The following is a 6797-nucleotide window of genomic DNA, read 5'->3' on the forward strand; positions in this document are numbered from 1 at the left end:
CAAGCTTTGGAAAGGAATGATAGAACCTGGACTCAACTTGGAAAACCAAGAGTTCCACTGGAAAGGTGAGTTGATTTCGGTCGAAATCGATATAAAGATCACCGTAATCCGATGCACGGTTTGGAAATGGCAAGCAAAACAAATATGGCACCGGTCCGCGATACACAATAAGTAGCCTTCTAAATGCATCAAGATAATTAAGCTACTGCACTCAAACATGGCAACAAAATACATGGCAGGGATCCACTCATGATGCTTGACAAAAGATAAACTGTTTGTTGTTTGCCTTTAAATTTGAATTTGAATTTGAACCGTTTTGAACTAACACAAGATTAACAACAGTAACCGAGGTGATGTGGCTTCATTAGCAGGGGTTTACTGTAGCTTAATTACCCGGGCGCCACATACATGATACAAGAACATATCATGGCAAAGAAAGGCATGGCATGAAGCTACTCAAAGCATATAACAAAAGTCCCTTAGTGACCATGAGCCAAAAGGGATCATAAAATACAATTGCAAATATGTGAACATAGCAAAAATATAAACAGATTCAGACTTAGTGAAAAACTGGGGCATGGCAAAACAGTTAACGAGTAGGCATGTTTACGAGCTCGATGCACTCACTACGAGGCATTGGATGACAAACTAAGCATACACCCAGCAAATAGACATGGCATAGAAGCTAGGCATGGCAATAACAACAACATAGCATGCACGGATCAACTACAACAAGCTCGGCAAAATTGCTAAACATGTTAACAATCTGCCAGGAACGTTTAGCAAAAGTAGAGCTCGATTGACTCAAGCTAGGGTGCTCCATAATTGCAAACAAATACATGGATGGATAGAGCATCACAATATCTACAAAACATCCTTACTGATCATGCTCAAAAGAGGCACGGATCACTAGGAAACAACATGAACATATGGCATAAAAATAATAACAGGGCAAAGACTTAGTGAAATTCTAAGTCCCTGAAATCAGCATCATTGAGTAAGCTACTTTGCATGCTTGTGCTAGTCACCACAAAGATCACAAAAATACATGGCATACACCCCTGTAAAGATGGCATGGCATCCTACAAAAAACATGTAGAGCTCAGGATCATAGCATGCACACATTAATCATGGCGAAAATGACAAAAGTGCATTTGCTGAAACAGATCTGAAACTATCCTCACATAGCCCTCTTCCAACAGCATTTCGGGCATCAAGATGAGCTCAAATGAAAATGATGCAATGATATGAAATGATGTACTCGTCGAGACGAACATTTTGATATGCTACATGCACGAATCGGAGCCACGATGAAAGAGTTATGATGCATCAAAGTATGCACAAAATTAGGGTTTCGGGGAGAAAATTAGGTCAACCTCCCGATCCAGATCTGGATCCGGTACTGTAAGTGCATCTAGTGCCACCCCTAGTTGGTTTTGGAGTATTGACGACAAACCTAGTTGAGGGACTAACGTGTTTGTGAGAATTGCAGGAAAACACAGGTAGAAGTCCCTCATTGATTCGGTTTTATTACCAGAGATGACCCCTAAAAATGTACGAAGACATTGAAGACAATGGTGGTTTATGAAGATATTCATATTGAAGACAATGACATGAGAAGACTCCCTATGAAGCTTATGGAACTCGAAGACTTAGATCCTTCGTAGTTTTATTTCATTTATGTTGTGTCATAGGAATCACCGTACTGTTAAGTGGGGTCCAAGAGAACCAGTCAGAATGACTGAAGTGATGCCTAATTCAAATCCTATGTCTTCGAGCGAAGACTTTGAGAGAAAATCTTGTCCAGAGTCAGACAAGTCAGCTTTACTTGTAGCCCAAGTAAAGTTGCCGTGTGAGTTCAAAATTCGACCGTTGGTACACGTGTCAGTTCCTTAGTGACCCAGGGTCATTTCGGACAGATCAGGTCGGGTTGCCAAGTGGCTATAAATAGTCCACCCCCACAACCATAAACGGTTGGCTGCTCAGATTTCAGTGCACGGCTTTTGTCGTTTGAGAGCAACCCACCTCGAAGCCTTTGAGAGAAAAATTCCTAGTGAGGAGAAAAGCCCTAACCACCCAGAGCCAGAGTAAATTGGGCATCACTTAAGTCTTCGTGTCTGTGTGATCTGAAGACTTATTACACTTGAGGAATGTGCATCCTCCAGACGGTTAGGCGTCGCGTTCTGAGCATCCAAGAGAAATTGTGGATTGCCGGTGAACGAAGTCTGTGAAGGTTTGGGAGTCTACCTTGAAGACTTACCAGAGTGATTGGGCGAGGTCTGTGTGACCTTAGCTCAAGGAGAAAACGGTGAGGACTGGGTGTCTTGGACTAAGTGTCCTTGACTGGGTGTCCGGGACTGTGTGTCCTTCGGTTTAAATACCTAGCCGCTCCAACCATACGTACAGTTGTCACAGCAACTGGAACTGGTCCAACAAATCATTGTCTTCGACGTGTCACTGGTTTCATCTACACTTCCTTTTTACTTACAGTTATTCATTGTGAAGCCATTGCGTGCTTGCTTTATCTTTTGTCTTCACAACATTAATGTATGATCTGTTTGGTTTCATAACCTCTTCCTACCTGATCCTTATTACACTGAAGCTGTTTGTCATTGCGCTTTCACTCTATTGAATACATGACCATGGCTGGCCTAGTGTAATCTAACTTCCGCTGCATAGTAATAGGCATAAACTTCACTGTTTGTCTTCATAACTCTCACGTTTTGAAGACTTTCACAAAAATCGCCTATTCACCCCCCCTCTAGTCGATATAACGCACTTTCAATTGGTATCAGAGCGAGGTGCTCCCTTGATCTGTGTGATTCGGTTTAACCACCTGGAGTTTTAGCTATGTCGACTGCAGGGATAATCAAAATCTCCGCTGCTTGCCCCGTCTTCGATGGAACTGAATATCCCTACTGGAAGAATAAGATGCGCATGCATCTTGAAGCCATTGACGTCGACCTATGGTATGTCGTTGAAAACGGCGTTCCCAAGGCTGGAGAAGGTGTCACTGCTGCTGATGTCAAGAAGTTCATTCAACTGGATTCTACTGCCAAGAATATCATCTGTGGTCATCTGACCAAAGGACAGTATGGCCATGTGAGTGCCTCGAAGACATCAAAGCTAGTCTGGGACTGGCTCTCCAAGGTCAATGAAGGCATCTCAACCCAGAGAGATCAAAGAATCAGTGTTCTTCGCAACCTCTTCAACCGCTTCAAGCGAAATGACAATGAGAATGTCCAGCACACATTTGACCGGCTCACTGACATCACAAATGAGCTTCAAGCCCTCGGCGCCAGATCACCAAACATGAAATCGTCAAGACGCTGCTGAGATCACTTGATAGTTCGTTTGACATCCTGGCCCTGATGATTCAAGAACGTCCTGATTTCAAGACACTCGATCCGTCTGACATACTTGAGAGGCTCAACACACATGAGTTTTAGCTTTCTGAGAAGAGAGATATCTACGGTCCAAACTATGGGCGAACTCGAGCCTTGAAGGCAAAAGCTGTCTCCTCATCTGAAGAAGAATCTGACTGCAGTTCTGATGATCCTGAAGACATTGGAAGAGAACTTGCAATGCTAGTGAAGAAGTTCCAAAAATTCACCAAGAAGAAAGGCTTCAGAAAATCTTCACGATCAAGCTCAAGGAATGATGAAGCTTCTGCTCATGACTACAAGAGGAAAACATGTCACAAGTGCAAGAAAACTGGGCACTTCATCTCTGAGTGTCCACAGTGGGACAATGAGAACAGAAGGAAGAAGAAGAGCAAGGAATATGATTCTGACGACAAGAAGAAGAAGAAACACTCAAAGTCTTCTTCCAAGTCTTCATCAAAGTCTTCATCACACAAGAAGAGCTCATCTGGCAAGGCACGTGCGTTTGTTGGAAAGGAGATGGATTCAGAGGAGGAGTCCGCATCTGAGGAGGCAGAGGTGGAGTCTGAGGAGGAGTCTGATTCTGGCATTGCGAGTCTGGCTACAGCATACGTCACCAAGTCCATCTTCAACACTGAAGACAATGACTGCATCACCGACACCGACACAAATAACAAGAGCGACTCCACTCCTACCTACTGCTTCATGGCCCGCGGTGCCAAGGTAAACACACGCACTACTCGCTATGAAACATCCAGTGACTATGACTCTGAATGTGATTCAAAACCTAGCTACAAAACGCTTGCTAAAATTGCAACTGAACAACAGAAAGCTATGGAACATATTCAAAAACTGTTAGACAGAAGCGATGATCTGTTGGGTGCTGAAATGACTCGATCTGAATCCTTAATTGAAGATATAAAAAACCTTCACATTAAGTATCAGGAACTTGAAGATCGTCATGATACTCTCTCAACAACTCATGAAAAGCTTGCCTATGATTATCTTCAAAGGAAGTAAGAACTTGAGAAATTGAGGGTGGCTCATAAAGACCTTCAAAAGGAAAACGAGTCACTTTGCTCCGAACAGATCAGTCCCGCTCAGGAAGGATTTGAACCACCATGTCTTAAATGCATTGAGCGCGATAATGCTAATTCTGTTGCTGAATGTTCCACTGCTACTGCTGTTCGAATATCTTCAAATGTTGATGTGGTAACTAACCCCTCTGCTGAGGATACCACTGCTATTGCTGATGAGAATGCTAGGTTGAAGACATTGCTTGAAACAGGGATGTACAAAAGTCTTCAAGGGCATCAGACATTATGTGATGTCCTCAAAAAGCAGATCCTGAATCGTAACCCTAGGAAAGAGGGTGTTGGATTTGTGAGGAAAATCAATGCAGATGGCTCTTAGTGGAAACCTGAGCAGTACCCCAAAACTACATGGGTTGCTGCAAAGGAACTTTCAGCAGATCCATCCAATTTATCTGGCTTCACTTGTGCTAACCCTATTATCATTGATGAATCCTTTGATGCAAACTATAAACTGTTTAAGAATCAGAATGGTGAAGTGTTTGCCAGGTACATTGGTACTAACTGCAGGAATGGACCGCCTATGAAAAAGATCTGGGTTTCGAAAAAGTGTCTGGAAAATCTTCCTGTGAATGTCTTCATGACACCTCACTTGAAGAAGACAAACCTCAGACCAAAGGCTTCATACGGTCCAAAGGCTTCATATGAACAGAGGACTCACCTGAGTCGCACTAACGCTAATGTTTTGCAGGGAAACCATACTCAGGCATACGAATATGAGAGCCGTTCTTCGAACCGTCATGTTCATATGACCAAAAATTATTCTGCTTATTCTTATGAGTATTATTGTCCACCTGCTAGACTGTTTGCTAAGGCTTCAAAGCCAAAATTCTCAGATGCTGCACTTAGACTTATTGCTTCTAAGCCACCCTTGAAGATGTGGGTGGTTAAGAAAGCTTAACTCTCTTTTGCAGGGAAAGGTCTCCAGCAGAAAAACAAAATCTTCTGATGCTATTGCTGGGGACCTTAAAAATCTTGTAGGGCGCAAGATAAAATGCCCAAATGGCATCATTATGTACTTCGTTCCTGAATCGCATGCTACTCTCCCTATTAGTCCTAATCTGGATTTAAGTTTTCATAATCCACTGGTTCGTCAAATGTTTATGCTTCACAATACCCTTCGTGAAGCCTATCCCCCTAACTGCACTGTAGGGTACGACACCAGTGACTTCAAAGTCTTCAGAATGGATTATTGACAGTGGGTGTACAAATCACATGACTGGCAAAAGAAGCCTTCTCATGGACTCAACTTTACGTCCATCCGACAAGAGCCACATTACATTTGCTGACACTGGTAAAAGTAAGGTATTGGGTCTAGGTAGAGTTGCAATCTCAAGGGATCAACACATGGATAAAGTCATGCTTGTTGAATCCCTTGGCTTCAACTTAATGTCTGTCTCAATGCTTTGCGATTTGAATATGATTGTAATGTTTGGCAAATATCGCTGCCTGGTGCTTATGGAATCTGACAAATCTCTAGTGTTTGAAGGGTATCGGAAAGATGATTTGTATGTGGTAGATTTATCAGCAGGACCACAACTTGCAGTATGTCTTCTTGCAAAAGCTTCAGAATGCTAGCTTTGGCATCGAAGGCTTGGGCATGCTGGCATGAGGAACCTCCACACCCTTGCAAAGAAGAAGCATGTCATAGGCATCGAAGGCGTCAAGTTCAAGAAAGATCATTTATGCGGTGCCTGTGAAGCAGGGAAGATGACAAGGGCAAAACATCCTTCGAAGACAATCATGACTACTACACAACCCTTCGAACTGCTTCACATGGATCTTTTCGGTCCCACTCACTACTCAACTTTTACTACTTCTGCATGCCTCTATGGCTTCGTAATTGTTGATGATTATTCTAGATATACTTGGGTGCACATAATCCTTTACAAGACTGAAGTGCAGGATGTCTTCAGACGCTTCGCAAATCGAGCTATGAACAATTTTGGCGCCAAGATAAAGCACATCAGAAGTGACAATGGCACTGAATTCAAGAACACTGGCCTTGATACATATCTGGATACCTTGGGGATCACACATGAATTCTCAGCTCCATACACGCCACAGCAGAATGGCGTCGTCGAACGCAAGAACAGAACACTCATTGAGATGGCCAGAACAATGCTAGATGAATACAAGACTCCAAGAAAATTCTGGACTGAAGCCATTGATACTGCATGCCATACAATCAATTGTGTTTATCTTCACAAGCTTCTGAACAAGACATCTTATGAACTCCTAACTGGCAAGAAGCCAAATGTCAGTTACTTCAGAGTATTTGGCGCAAAATGCTGGATCAAGGACCCACACCACACCTCAAAGT

Source organism: Triticum urartu, chromosome 6A (genome assembly GCF_056163025.1).
Source record: "Triticum urartu cultivar PI428250 chromosome 6A, HENAU_Tu73, whole genome shotgun sequence".
Taxonomy (NCBI): Eukaryota; Viridiplantae; Streptophyta; class Magnoliopsida; order Poales; family Poaceae; genus Triticum; species Triticum urartu.